Source organism: Vespula vulgaris, chromosome 12, assembly GCF_905475345.1.
Source record: "Vespula vulgaris chromosome 12, iyVesVulg1.1, whole genome shotgun sequence".
NCBI lineage: Eukaryota > Metazoa > Arthropoda > Insecta > Hymenoptera > Vespidae > Vespula > Vespula vulgaris.
In genome coordinates, this window is record NC_066597.1 from 3,577,501 (window position 1) to 3,591,640 (window position 14,140).

Below are 14,140 nucleotides of genomic sequence, written 5' to 3' on the forward strand. Positions count from 1 at the left end.
ACTTTTCTATTCGCATGAGTGGTAAAAAGTTCTTTTCTAAGGGGTCATTTATCGCTTGAAATTCTACCCAAAGGTGGTGTGATGGTCTCCTTTAGTAACTTTTATACATCTCTGGTGGTAAACACTCGATGCGTTGCGACCACGGAGTCCAATCTAGCGTTGCCTTGTCTCTCATCTTTTCATCCCTTTTCGTAATCCCTCTATACCTTTTCACATCCTTCCTAATGATATTGTTTACGTAGTTTTTACCTCAATATTTCTGTCCTTCCATTATACCTACGTTCCTTTATCCTTCTATCTTTTATTTTTTTTATTTTTCTTCTTTTGTCTTGTTTCCTCGTATTTTTCCATGTTCCATCATGTTTTTCTCCATAAACTAAAGGCTAACAAGCGTAAGATGCTTAGCCCTCTTGTTGATTTTTCCTTCTCTAATACCACGTAATACTCGTATTATAAACTCGAGTATTATTATTATTGTAGGCGAAATAACCACATATTAATGGAATACATGTATACACTTGAAATATGGATTATCGAAATTATTGATGGAAAATTTCGTTGGAAATTCGGCTTAATTGGCATTCGATCGTATTATGATTTAATCCGTTGTTAACATCAATTCCCTTGATGCAAACAGCGTGAACTAATTAGTATCTTAAGTATTTTAGAATTATAAAAAGGAATGAAATGATTGATAAAAGTCACTCGTTAATAAATTACTTTCTTTTCATCTTTTATATAATTTAATGGCCGTCCCTTCTCGAAAGATCTGCGTTTGCTGTTTAAGAACATTGTGGATTTAACCATTCGTGAAAGAGGACATAATGAATAACGACTTCAAAGGGAGAAAGGTTTCTAATAATCCCCGATAATTATAAATAATCTCCATTCACTTTTATGTATTTTGAAACTTTATGACGGTATTACGGCTTAAAAGAGATCCTCGGTTGCAAATGGATTTCCGCCATTTCGTCGTTTGTACGAGTCTTTTCACATTCATTTTCTAAAGTTCACATATTTTAAAAAGACATATAAATCCCATCATACGGAATAATATTAATCCCTATGATCATCGTCATATATGTGTACCTGTATACACATTATATATAAATCGAAGAAAAGGCAGAAAGAGAATGAATAAACGGGAAAGCATGCATTACATTTTAAAAAATACATCGAAATCCTGCAAAATCGTATAATCTTAATAACCAGATGTTTGCGCACGTACGTAGACAGCATTCGTACGCCTCAGCCATAGACAAATTCGAACATCGTGCGTTTTGAAAAGGAAAGAAACGGATTTGAATATAAAGTGCAACATAATGGATTTATTTTGTGGCTCGAATCACGCGCCTGTTCGGCCTAATCGATACATTAACAGCGCATAGAGAATTTTCGACGTAGTGGAAAGCACTAGAGATACATACATTCACTTGCTCTCTCTCTCTCTCTCTCTATCTGCCTCTATCCATTTCTCTCTGTCTCTCTTTGTCCATCTTTCTCTAACTCTATCTCTCTTTCTCTCTTATTCTTTTGTCCACCTTTCTCTCCCGTATAAGCGCGTACCAGCTCGGCGGAGTAATAGCGGAGTCAGTTCACGGAATACAAGGTGAAGCCTACTTTCTTCATACAAATTATGTTTATGGCATAAAAGAAGTAGGAAAAAAAAGGGGGACGGGGGAGAAGAAAGGCTTCAAAAGAGTAGGGACAGTAAAACGTAGCAAAGTGAAGTGAGTGGTGAATTGAGGGGAAAAGAGAGGAAAGGAAATAGCCAATGCGTTGAGGTAAAACGAGAATGGAAAGAATAGCAGAAGCCGTTCGCTGACTCGACTGGCAGTACATGGAACAGGACGAAGATGTCAAAGTCAATGATCAATTTCTAATCGTAAGTTTCTTAGCAAGTAATCTGCGCGAACGATAGCACCGTAGAAAGTAATCTCATATTTTTGTCCATTTTTACGTTGCTAATCGTTCTCGTTCGTATCTCCACTCAAAAATATGCGAATCGATAGATATTGGTCGAAATAAAGTCATAAGAGAATAATTGACGTAAGTCCGATAGCGAAATGACGATTCTGAAATTCTCGATTACGTCTGATTATTTTCCTTTATCTCTCTATCTTTCTCTTTTCTCCGGACGCCCTTCTTTTGCCCTCTATCTCCTTCTCTTTCTCTTTCTGGCAGTATATCATTCTGGCCCCCTTTTTTTCCTTCCTCTCCTTATCTTCCGAACCCCCGTTTTACTTATTTATTTATCCATTAATTTATTTACGAGTTCCATTTCCCTTGTAGATCAATTTTTTCCTTATATCTCTTATTCCTCGATATATGGTTTTCCTAATTATTTCTTCTATCTTTTCACGCCAAGAGAAAGGAAAAGACAGAAGAGGAGTAAAAAAGAGAGAAAAAAGGAGAGGAAAGGAAAAAGAAAGAGAGAAAAAGAGAGGCGTAAGGGTAGTGGTAATAGAGGAACGACGGGGGGGAGAAGAGGGAGAGTATCCGACCGCGCCCTTTTTCACATCCCTTCTTTAAAGTAGAAAAATCTAGGTATTTGAATATTCAAAATGAACTTTTCTTTATCTCTTTCTTCTTTTCTTTCTTGCTTTCTCGCTTTCTCGCTTTCTCGCAAAGGTTTTCTTTTTCTGTAATTTTTTCATTCTTTCGAGCTTATACTCCATCATGTATTTCTTTCTTTCCTTTCGAGGCAAGGGTTTCTGCGTCTTTTCTATTTCTCCCTCATCTTGTTCTTTCACATCTTTTAATTTTTCTCCTCTTTTTACAGGTTGTCCTGCTTTTCATCATTTAATTATCGTCCATCCGATTCTTCTACCCGAGTTTAATAATAGGTAAGTTCTTCTTCATTTAAAAAAAATTTCATAATATATATCTACACCGATGTATTTTCCCTTTTTATCTTTTATACGTCGATCTTTGTCGCGTAATATCTACTTTTTAAATTGACGAATTTTCAAGAAATAGAAAGAGAAAAGAGAACTAAAAAGGGAAGAAACAAAAGGGGTAGGAACAACAAGAGCAGAAAAGAAAATCAGTCGAACATATTGCTTTCGTAAGGATCGAGAGTTGAATTTCGTACGATATATTGATTTTCCTATACGAATAACAAACCTAATTTTCTACGGGCACTGGAATAGAATTTCGTGCTAAAACACTATTCGTATGTCTGAATGTACGTGCGAATGAGAGAAAGAGGAACGTGAACAGTTCGGGAAAAAGGTAGACACAAAAAAGGGAGAAATAGGATAGGAGAGGTTGAAAGAGAGGGAGAAAAAGAGAACGAGGGGAAAGAGAAAGGGAGATAGAGAGAGAGAGAGAGAGAGAGGGGCAGAGAGAGATGAGAGCTTTCTCGTGAACGCACTGAATTCGATGGATTCGGGGTCAAGAGAAAACTTTTTAGACGAAACTTCACGCGTCAAATAAATCTTTCGTTCTTCTACGTTCTTATGTGAATATCCTAAGAAAAAGAAGAATTTTATGGATTTATTTGATCATCTTCTATTATACGAAGACAATATGATCGATGAGATTCGAACGTGCATGTTCGTAGATATCATAAAAGTAAATTTTTGATAAATTTAAGATCGATGGAAGAGTCTAATAAAGAAACTGCGAATAAAAGTCTAACATTTCCCCAAAGAGATATTTATCCTTAATATTCCTATATTATTATTATACTACTATATATGTATTACGTTATTCCGACAAATTCTCGCTATTCATCATCATGAATTTAAATCAAAGTGCATTTATATATGCAATCTTGTACAATCTATTCCGTGATATTAGGATGTAATTTATCATTTATAGATTTGTAGTAGTATTAGCGTTCATTAGAGAGATCTACGATAACAAGTGGACTTAAAACAATTCAGGTATTCATAATAGGGATTTCCGAATCTGAATATCTCCATTATTATTATTATCATCATTACCATTATTGTACATTATCATTGTTATAGACATTCGTAGTATTGATTTATCTTATAAATGAGATGATATTAAATGTTAAAAAAGAAAGATTTATTACGTATAACATATTAATATCCATTATATATAAATATTCTGTTAAATTTTAGCATTGAATTCCTACTTTTAATATTGATAAAATTTCTCATCTATAGTCGCAATAAAAAAAAGAAGAAAGAACAGTTATTTGACTTTACAATAACGTATTTGCTAACGTTATTACCAAATTCGAAGATATAAGTTCGGCAATTATAGTAATTATGATCTTCTCCGATCAAATATTTGCACAATTAGTAAAACACCTGCTAATTAATGATTTCTCTGAAGGACATATATCTAGATATGATAGATCTCGATTTAGAATGCGGAGATATTCTCTCGTCCCGGAAATACCGTTTTCCTCTTTCCTATGGTTATCTAGGTTGCATCAAAGTGTGTTTCACCTTTCACGTATACGTGTTCGTTCGTCATTCTCTTCAGCAGTCTTTAATTCGTGGCCGGTTATTTCATATCACAATATGTATATCTATATCCATATCTATATCTACCTATATATATATATATATATATATAGGTATATATATTTACTTATATATATATATACATATATATGATTCATATCAATCATTTATATATATATTAATATGTAAAAATATAACATTTATATCAATCACTTCTTTCAAATTATGAAAGATTGCAAATATTAGTTTTACTCTTTGTTTTTTTAAAATATCTTCGATTTCGTTTCGTCGTATTTACTTAATTAATTAAATTGATTGATCCATTTCATTTTTTGTCATTTTATATATCTCTTTTTTTTTCGTATTTCGTTTAATACAAAATTTATTGGAGACGATGATGAATGAGCATGGGAGAAAAATATTCAATAATAATTTTCTACCCTTTTATTTTTCCTCGAGAGATGAAAAGAAAGTTTGACCGAGCAAGAAGATTCCGGGGATTGAACGAACGAATCCGGAATCCGTCAGTTTTTGAATCCGAGCAAATACATAGCAACCACTCGAACCACGAGTCATTATTAACGCATCGATGGAATCCGTTCAGTTGGAATATAGCCGGAAATCGATACGCAAACTCGATGTATACTCCAAACATTTGCATTACCTTGTCTCTTCTCCCTATCTAGCTATACGTGTACACATATTTACATAGCTGTATCCCTCTCTATCCCTATCTATCGCTCCCCTTTTCTCCCGGTATACAAATATGTATATATATATGCTCGTATATATATATATGTATGTATATATACGTACATATATAACCTTTCTTTCTTTCTCTCCCTCGAACCGTATCTATACCTGTTTCTCTTTTTATATGTTTTACTCCAACAATAATTAAACGGGGAAAGATAAAATCAAGAGGGGAATAAAAATGTCCGATCTAACCCGTACACTATCCGGAGATTATTGCGTCATTTTCCAGTAATACTTAAATACCTACATCTATCTACTACTATCTCTACGTGTATCATTTTCCAATCGATAAAAAAGAAAAAAAAAACGAGCAAGGATTTAAGGCAACATGGTTCTGGTAGATTAAAAAGATTAACGAGATATTTCATTTCTTTTTTTAATTTCTTTTTTTAAGTATCATTTGAAAAGGAAAGAAACAAGTGGACAAGCGGAGAAAAATACTGTGTTTTTATATATATATATATATATATATATATATATATATATAAAAACGAGTAAAAAAAGAGGCAAATAAAATTGGACGAGAATGTACTTTCACCGTGAGCATTGACACGTATATAGCTTTTGATCAACCCACGATCTGTTAGACGATTTATTGGCAAGATACGTGAATAGAGACGCGTATTACACATCGATTGCTACGATTTCCAAGAATCATTACGAACGATTACAAAAGATTCGTTAGCAGATCGATCGAGCAACCAATTAATTCGGATCAGAATTATTCGATTGTAAGCTTTAAAACGATCTGACGAGCTTTTTGTTCTCATGCGTGTAACATGATTATAATGATCGTGAGTTATATTATTTTTATATGCGTGCACCTGCGTGTATTTTCTCCTCGTATTCCCTTTTATTCCGATTTGTATTTTGACTCCGATAAAGATGTAACCCGTTCTGTTCGAACAGAAATTTAATATTGCATTGTATTCGATTATTTGGATTTCATTTCATAATTTCTATTTTTTTTTCTTTTTTTCATTTTTATTTTTATCTTCGTTAGAGTTATTTTCAAAGAAATAAATAATTTATTCTTGTTCCTTGTTTCATGATTTTAATATATCGACTTTTTAATATTTTAATTTTCTTTGAGACAAGACATAAGTGTCTAGTTATATATATATATATATTTTTTATTCGATAAGAAAAAGAAAGAAGATCAATATATTTTGTTTCTTTATTTATCACTTCATTTAATCTTTCGAAAGGAAAGATATTTTATAATTACCATGTAATTCAACATATCTACAACATCAAGGTAAAATTATTTCTACTTTGAATAAGTTATGTCTTTCCAACTTTGATAATTATGATTTTCTCATAAAACAACCTCGAACAAATATAAAATCAACAAATTCAATTTAAAGTGACAGATTCCGTAATTTTCTTTCGACATATTTATCTAAAAACAGAAGTGAGAGAAAAGCAAAATAATCAACTGATTGAAATCAGAATCGTTCGAGCAAAATGAAATTATTCCTACTCTAATTATGTTCTTTTCTTTTTAACAAATGAAACTTTCTAATTGCCATGAATATTTCGAAATGCATGCAAAGCCAATAAATTCGATTTAAATCGAATTGCCTTCCAATTTTCTTTCAACTAATTTCTCTTCTTTCAAGAATAGAGAGAAAAGGTAAAAGCGAAGAAGGGAAAAAGAAATAAAAAGAACAACAACAACAAAAAAATGGAAAAGAAAAAAAAATTTGAAAATAAAAAAAGAAAGGAGAAAGGAAAAGAAAAAAGAACAAGAGTGGACCAAAAAAAAGAAGTAAAACAGAACAGTGATAAATGGAATAGAAAGAAAATACACAAAAAAGCTGAGAGAATGACTTGTAAAATGAGAGCATAGAAATTCACAGGAAAAGCTATCGGAAGCTCGTTGTTGTTGAGAGTGTAGGTATGTACATGGTACTTGATGTATTATACTATTGAACACGATACGCTTGGCGAGAAGTATCTCGTTTCGGTTCTCGATTTTTTACTTTTTCGATAATATCGTTGTGTAAACTCGAAGTATGTGTTTTCCAACATAGCCGAGAGAGAAAATAGTTTCAAATGTAGGTAGTATTACTAGTTCTAATAAAATATATATTATTTGACAAGTATCATGAAAAAGAGAGATAAGAGGCACGTATTAAAGTGAATTATTTATACCTGTATGAGAGATAGCAGAAATAAGTGAGGTAGAAAGATATAGATACGTATAGATAAAGAAAGAGAGAGAGAGAAAGAGAGGAAGATAGAGAGAGAGTGAAGGAACAAACGTGAAAAGAACGTGAGATGGTTCAAGCTTCGAAAGAATATGACAAAAAAAAGATAAAAAAGGGGAAGTGAAGCTCGTGGTTGCTTTATTATTAATATAGTGCATAGAAAAGACGTGAGGTAGAAGAATATTGCTTCGGAAAATGGATAGAAAATATGGAACTTGTGGATTTCGTGTATAAAGGGAGAGAGACAAAGACAGAGAGAGAGAGAGAGTGAGAGAGTGACTGAGAGCAACTGAGAGGTGAAAGATGAAAAAAAATTTACGATGGAAAAGCTGACAAGTAAATATCAATTCTATGAAGTACCCTTATGGAAAAGTAATTTTTTATAAGAAAAGAAAATTACATTAATTCGTCATTTACTTAAAAATCTTAATAAATCAATGAAATTGAATAATAAGCAGAAAATGTATAAAATACGATAATACGATTCATTCTGGTGGATCGGATTTCGTATATCTTTCCTGTTCTTATGAAAAGAGGATTATAAATAAATAAATAAAGGAAAGAAATCTCAAAAAGAGAATTTTAAGAAAATGTCTTGATGGACATACGGATATTAAAACTGAAAAGAATGTAGTATTACAAAAAGAACTGAAATTATAATAGAATGAATGATAACGGTCGTATCTTTGATATATTTCTTCGTAAAAAATGAGAAACAAAAAAGAAAGGATAAGGGAAAAACATGATATATAATATACATATTCTTTCATCTTGCTTATTCATAACTATATATATGTATAAAAGTAATCTTCATGTTGAAAGAATAAATTTGAAAGTATTGATCGCAACCGAGAAACGAAGATTTATAGCGAAAGGAAGACAAATAGAATGAGAAAGAAAAGAAAAATACGATCTCGAACACTATGCAGACATTTGTCAGAAAGTCGTTAATGGTTAGTTTCATGTAACAGAAAAAATAAAAGAGGAAAGGAAGAAAAATTTACGTACGATGAAAAAGTGCGGATAGTATAAGAGATGGATAGGTAGATAGATGAAGAGAGATAGGATGAGAAAAATAGAGGGAGATAGGTAGAGAGAGAGAGGGACAGACAGAGAGAGAGAGAAAGAGAGATAGGTAGAGAGAGAGAGAGAGAGAGAGAGAGAGGGACAGACAGAGAGAGAGAGAGAAGATAGAAACGAACATCGATTGCTCGTGAAAATTTGAGATCGCGTGCGACCGTGATTCTCGTAGATGTACTGTGCTTAGAAACTGCAACCACTATGATTAGGAAGAAACACGCGATCAAAGTACTTCACCTTTGAACAGAGAAAGTTCTTTTTTCGTTCTTTTCTTATTTTCGTATCGTTTAGGAGCGTTAAAGATGGGATTAAAGAAATAATCACAGAAGAAAGGGAAGAATTCGTCCTGTTCTCTTCTTTGATTATTTTTCTTTATTATTTATTTTTCATTATTTTTTCTTTTTTATGTATTATGCTGTTTTAATCAATCTACTATCGATTATTTTACCTCTTTCGAATAGACATTTCGTAATGAAAATTGACCGAGAATATTGCAACTGGAATCGAAACAGAAATAAAATAAAATAAAATAAAACAAAATAAAATAAAATAAAAATGAAAATACATTGAACGAAGGTATGCACTTTTTCATTTCGCGAACGTTTGATGGATGGCATCGTCATCCATTTTTTCATTGTACTAATTGTTGGATATGGTCGAAATTGAAATTTTTAAAAAAAAAGAGAAAAAAGAAAATATGGAAAAAGGGAAATGGAGAAATGAAAAAATTACAAGTGCAATTAAAATTAGAATTCCAATTTAATAATGAAAAAATAAAAACTGAAGAGTACAAAAAATGTATTTCTATATATACATACATATATATATATATATATATGTACATATAAATATACACACTCATATACGATGTATTTTTTCCTCTTGATACAATTTAATTATCATATTACATTTGTTTATTCCTCCTTTCCCATTTCGAAACGAAATAATGAGAACGAAATCTGAAATAATGAGAGAAGGAATATAAAAATAAATAAAAAACAAAATAAATGAATAAATAGGAAAGAAAGTAGAATTAAGTCGGAGATAAAAGAATGGAAAAGAAATGAGAGAGAGGAAATAGAAAACGTACGGAGAAAGAAACCAAATAAAATAGAAATTAGATCGTATTGAGGTCAATGAAAACTTTATTGTACTTAGCTTCTCTTTTTTCTCTGATATCAATGGAGTTCATTGGAAATGCTTGGTGCAAGCATTTATAATAGAAAAACAGAGAGGAAAGAAAGGAAAAACGAAAAAGAAAAGCTTTTCTCCTCATTTATTTATAACGAAGCTATTATCTTTATTAGGTTCGTTATTCGTCATGCATTATAAAAAATATACGGGAGCCATACGTGACGTTCCATGGTATGCATATTGAAGACCTCGCAGACACTCGAGCATGCGTAGCTAAACATCCTGGAGAGTCTGACGCGCAACCTAGATTCGAGCTCTTTCGATAAAAGTGCCCACCTGTCGTTCTCTCTCGATGTTTTATAAACTCCAGTAGCGTATTTATCTGTTTTCTAATGCGATATAAAATAGGACAAGAGGAAAGAAAATGGTCTCCGTATTTTCTATATTCTTTTATTCTTCTTTATATATATATATAGAAATGGTCTTCGTATTTTCCATATCTTTTTATTCTTCTTTATATATGTATATGTATATATATATATATATATACCTATCTAATTTGTTAAATTATGGAATTTATATTGAATTATATTGATTTTATCGAGTAAATAGGTCAGTAACAAATGAATTCATAAATTTTCATTTTATCTTAATTGATTAGACCAAAATTTGCATTCGTTTCGCGTTTGATTTTATATTTTCGTACGTAAAACGTAAATTGGATTAAACGTTTGATTAGATTAGCTCAAAATTTTAATCAATTATCGTATTGGCGATACTTAATTCTATATACAATTTCGCTCGTATGAATATGTTTAATATAATTTGTGGCATATCTCTCCTATCTGTATTTTATAGCAATATTGTTTAATTTAATTAGAAAAGCATTTAATCCTAATTTAAATTATCGATTTTAATTAAAATATGTCCAATTTTCAATATGATTCATGCTATTATCTTTCTCTCTCTCTCTCTATATATATATATATATTCATCTATGCGTTCTTTTTAAAAGTCTTATTCGTATAAATTGCATTTGCTAAAAAATTAATGTTTCTAAATTCATTCTTCTGGAAGATTAAAATCCTTTGTCAAGAATATTTTCCTTCTTTTAACTTGAATTATTTTAAGAAGGACGTCATACGCAAGACATTTTGTTCTTCAAAAAGATTTCTCTTCCTCCTCCTCCTCTTCTTTTTCCTCTTTTCCCTTCTTTCGGTAGACGCTTATACAAGTCTTCGGAGCTTTCGTGCACATTAGTCTACGTGACTTTTCGAAATTGTCGTCTGCCTTGAGAGCTCTACATCTTTAATGGAACACATCTCTCTCTTTTTCTCTCTCTCTCTCTCTCTCCCTTTCTCCCTCTCTTTTTCGCTCAAAGCGACTTATCTTATAATCTTACAATCTTTTTGTATACTTCTTATATACTTCTTTCACCCGACTTACTTACGTAAGAATTTAAAACAAAAAGGTAAAAGAAAATACCTTTCTCAGTGAAGTTTTAATAATAAAATGAAACACGGCGACAAAGTTATATATTCTTCCCTTTGCCCGTACTTTATTAATTATTTTATAATAAAGGTTATCAAAAGTTCATTAATATTTATACTGAGAAGAAATTAATATTGTAATTACCCTTCAGTTTAATCAATATGATTATAAAAAGTTACATCAATCAAATGATTTTCTGACAATCTCGTTCAATTTTATGATAAATAGTGTCGCAAATGTTGCGATATATTTGTATTGATAAATTAGCATAATTATTAAATAATTTATGACTTATAAATTCAAATGATGAATTAATACGAACTGACATCATTTTGTTATAAATATTCATGAACAAAAAGAGAAAGAAATCTCGCGTAATATCAATATATAATTACAATAATTTCCGTTCTGATCTCCTATCGTAAATATGAAAGAGGAATATAAATAATTAAAAACGTATTAATAATATTATTTGATTTCGTAATAAATATAAAATGAAAATGATACGTTGAAATGTAGTATTAATATCGTAGATGAAATATAATCTCTGGCGTTTCTCATTACTGTAATGTTTGGGATGACATTATTATCTGTAAGAACTAAGAAGTTGACAGAAAAGGAAGACTTAGCTACATCAAACGATCCTTTCAAGAGAGTTTGATTATATACATATTATATAGTTTAGTTTCGCAAGTAGAAAGCAGGAGAACTTATAATTAGACTTATCCGAGGAAGTCATGACAAATAAGGAACAAAATTAATTAGTATTAACAGAAAAGAAAAATATACATATATATGGATAAGTTAATTAATTAGTGACAAGATATGAAACAATTGCTACATGTCAACGATAATGAATAAAGAACAAACAAAGAACCATACCATATATTATAAGGCGAGGAACGTAAACGAAAATAGAATAATACTAATAATAATTATACTAACAACGGTAGAAAAGGGAAGAAAAAATGAGAAAAACCAGGAAACGCCTGAAAAAAGAAAGACTACGAAAATCAATTTAACGAACGAACGAACTATTTTTACCCACAATTTTAACGATGTTCCATTACAGTTTTATTCTTTTATATTTTATTTTTGTCTTTCGTTCTGACCCTTCTTCTCTCCTAGCTTTTTCTCGACCAATTCGACAGAATTGATTATGTTTCTACAGTCCAGTGGATTTGATTGAAACGAAAATCTATAATATCTTTCTCTCTCCCTGTCTATCTCCCTTTCTGCCCGGAGCCTTTTCTATGTATCTCTCTCCCTTCCTATCTGCTTCCCACCCTACGTGTTTCTCTGTATTTCTCCCTTCCTACCTGGCTTACGCGTTTCTCCCACCCTACGCGTTTTTCTATATTTCTCCCTTCCACATTATGTTTCTCCCTCTCCCTTTTGCCCTACGTATCTCTTTCTCTCGTTCTGCCCCGCCCTATGTTCTTCTCTCTCTCACTTTGACCCGCCCTATGTGTCTCTCTCCCTCTCTCCGTTCTACCCTATCTCTCTCTCTCTCTCTCTTTCTCCCACCCTATGTATCTCTCTCCAGCCCCATCCGAGTTTCGCTAAACGCACGTCAGCGAATACTCTGGAAACGATTCGCCGTTCTTGATCACGCTCATTAAATTTCTACGAACTCGAGAGTACTTCCAACAACGAAATCTCTTTCCTTTAGAAAAGGCGTGAACTAGAAAGATAGAAATGAAGAAAGAAAGAGAGAAATATAGAAATCTCAATATCTTTTTTGTCCATCAAAAATAAGACATGTCCGGTCGTTTCCAGCGTTGATGATAACGTAATTAATAAGTAACAACTAAATTGCAGGTCTTTATGTAAATAAAATAAAATATGTCAGTACATGTGCATGGCGAAATATTCGACAGTATCATTAATTCGCGTATCTTCGTTTACGTATATAAAATAGTTATTTCAAAAGTTTTACTATTTCGAAATAATTATTATTGAGGTTGTTATTTCGAAACGAGAAAAAAAATAATAAAGGAAAAGAGAAAACAGAAAAAACAGGAAAAACAGAGATATGTTCACGCATATTTATATGTTTCTTTTTCCTTTTTTTTTTTAATATCTCTGTTTGTTATTTTTTTCCCTCTTGTTATTTGTTTGTTATTTGAATACACGTTCTCACAAATATTTGCAGTCCTCTAAAAAATAAGAGTAAAATAAAAAGAAGATAAATATAATAAACAATATTCTAACGATAACAATAATGATTATTTTATAATCAATTACAACTGTAATAAATGTTAATCAAAGAACTACGATAAAATAATAATTTCGCTAGTGAATCGATAAATCGAAAAGAAAGGAGAAATAAATTTCGCAACGACTCGAGTAAATCGATCGAACAACGAGAGTCACAACGAAATTTACTCTTCGATTTCCTTTTCCTCCATTATTTATAATTATCGAAAAATAATCTAAGAAGAAAGTACTCTAATATTATCGAATACCAGAGAACACCGCAAATTGTCGAGAAGGATGTCAAACATCTCTTACGAGGTCAAATAGTTTGGTACACCACGAATCAACCTTACACGTCCTTTATTTGCTAACGTGTACAGTTTCATTTGTTTCAAATAATGACGGCGTGAAGACAGCGAAATTAATTTCGATGTTCCTTCGAAGCAATAACGTTAATACCAATTTCGTTAAGAGAAATCTACGAGCGAGAAAAATTCGATTTTTATTTCGGTCCTTAATTTTCCTTTATTTCCCCTGATTTCCTAAAGCTATTAATCTCTTTTTCCTTTTCCCTGCTTACTTTCTACCCTTCTACCTTTTTACCTTTATAGCTTTCAACCTTTCAACCTTTCCACCTTTCCACCTTTCCACCTTTCCACCTTTCCACCTTTCCACCTTTTCTCTCTCATTTTTTTCTCTTTTTCCCTTCACCTTTTTTTCGACTTCATTCTCGTTTTTTTTTCTTTTTTCCGTTTCGTTTTAGTTTGACCAGTTACTCGAACTACCTGGAAAGCTCACTCAATTTCCTTCTATTTTCATTAG

General features: G+C 31.6%; 1 protein-coding gene across 3 annotated transcripts in view; it reads left to right on the forward strand.

The window, feature by feature from the left end:
- The window catches only part of LOC127068224 (J domain-containing protein DDB_G0295729-like), a 43,412-nt gene that overhangs the window by 6,083 nt on the left and 23,189 nt on the right, over positions 1-14,140 (forward strand). For 2 of the 3 annotated variants that reach the window (XM_051004069.1, XM_051004071.1), the window contains exons 2-3: positions 1,804-1,885; positions 2,783-2,846. The gene's annotated coding sequence lies outside the window, so the exon portion shown is untranslated. The remainder of the gene's footprint in view (positions 1-1,803; positions 1,886-2,782; positions 2,847-14,140) is intronic. The other variant, XM_051004070.1, reaches the window with a different exon arrangement.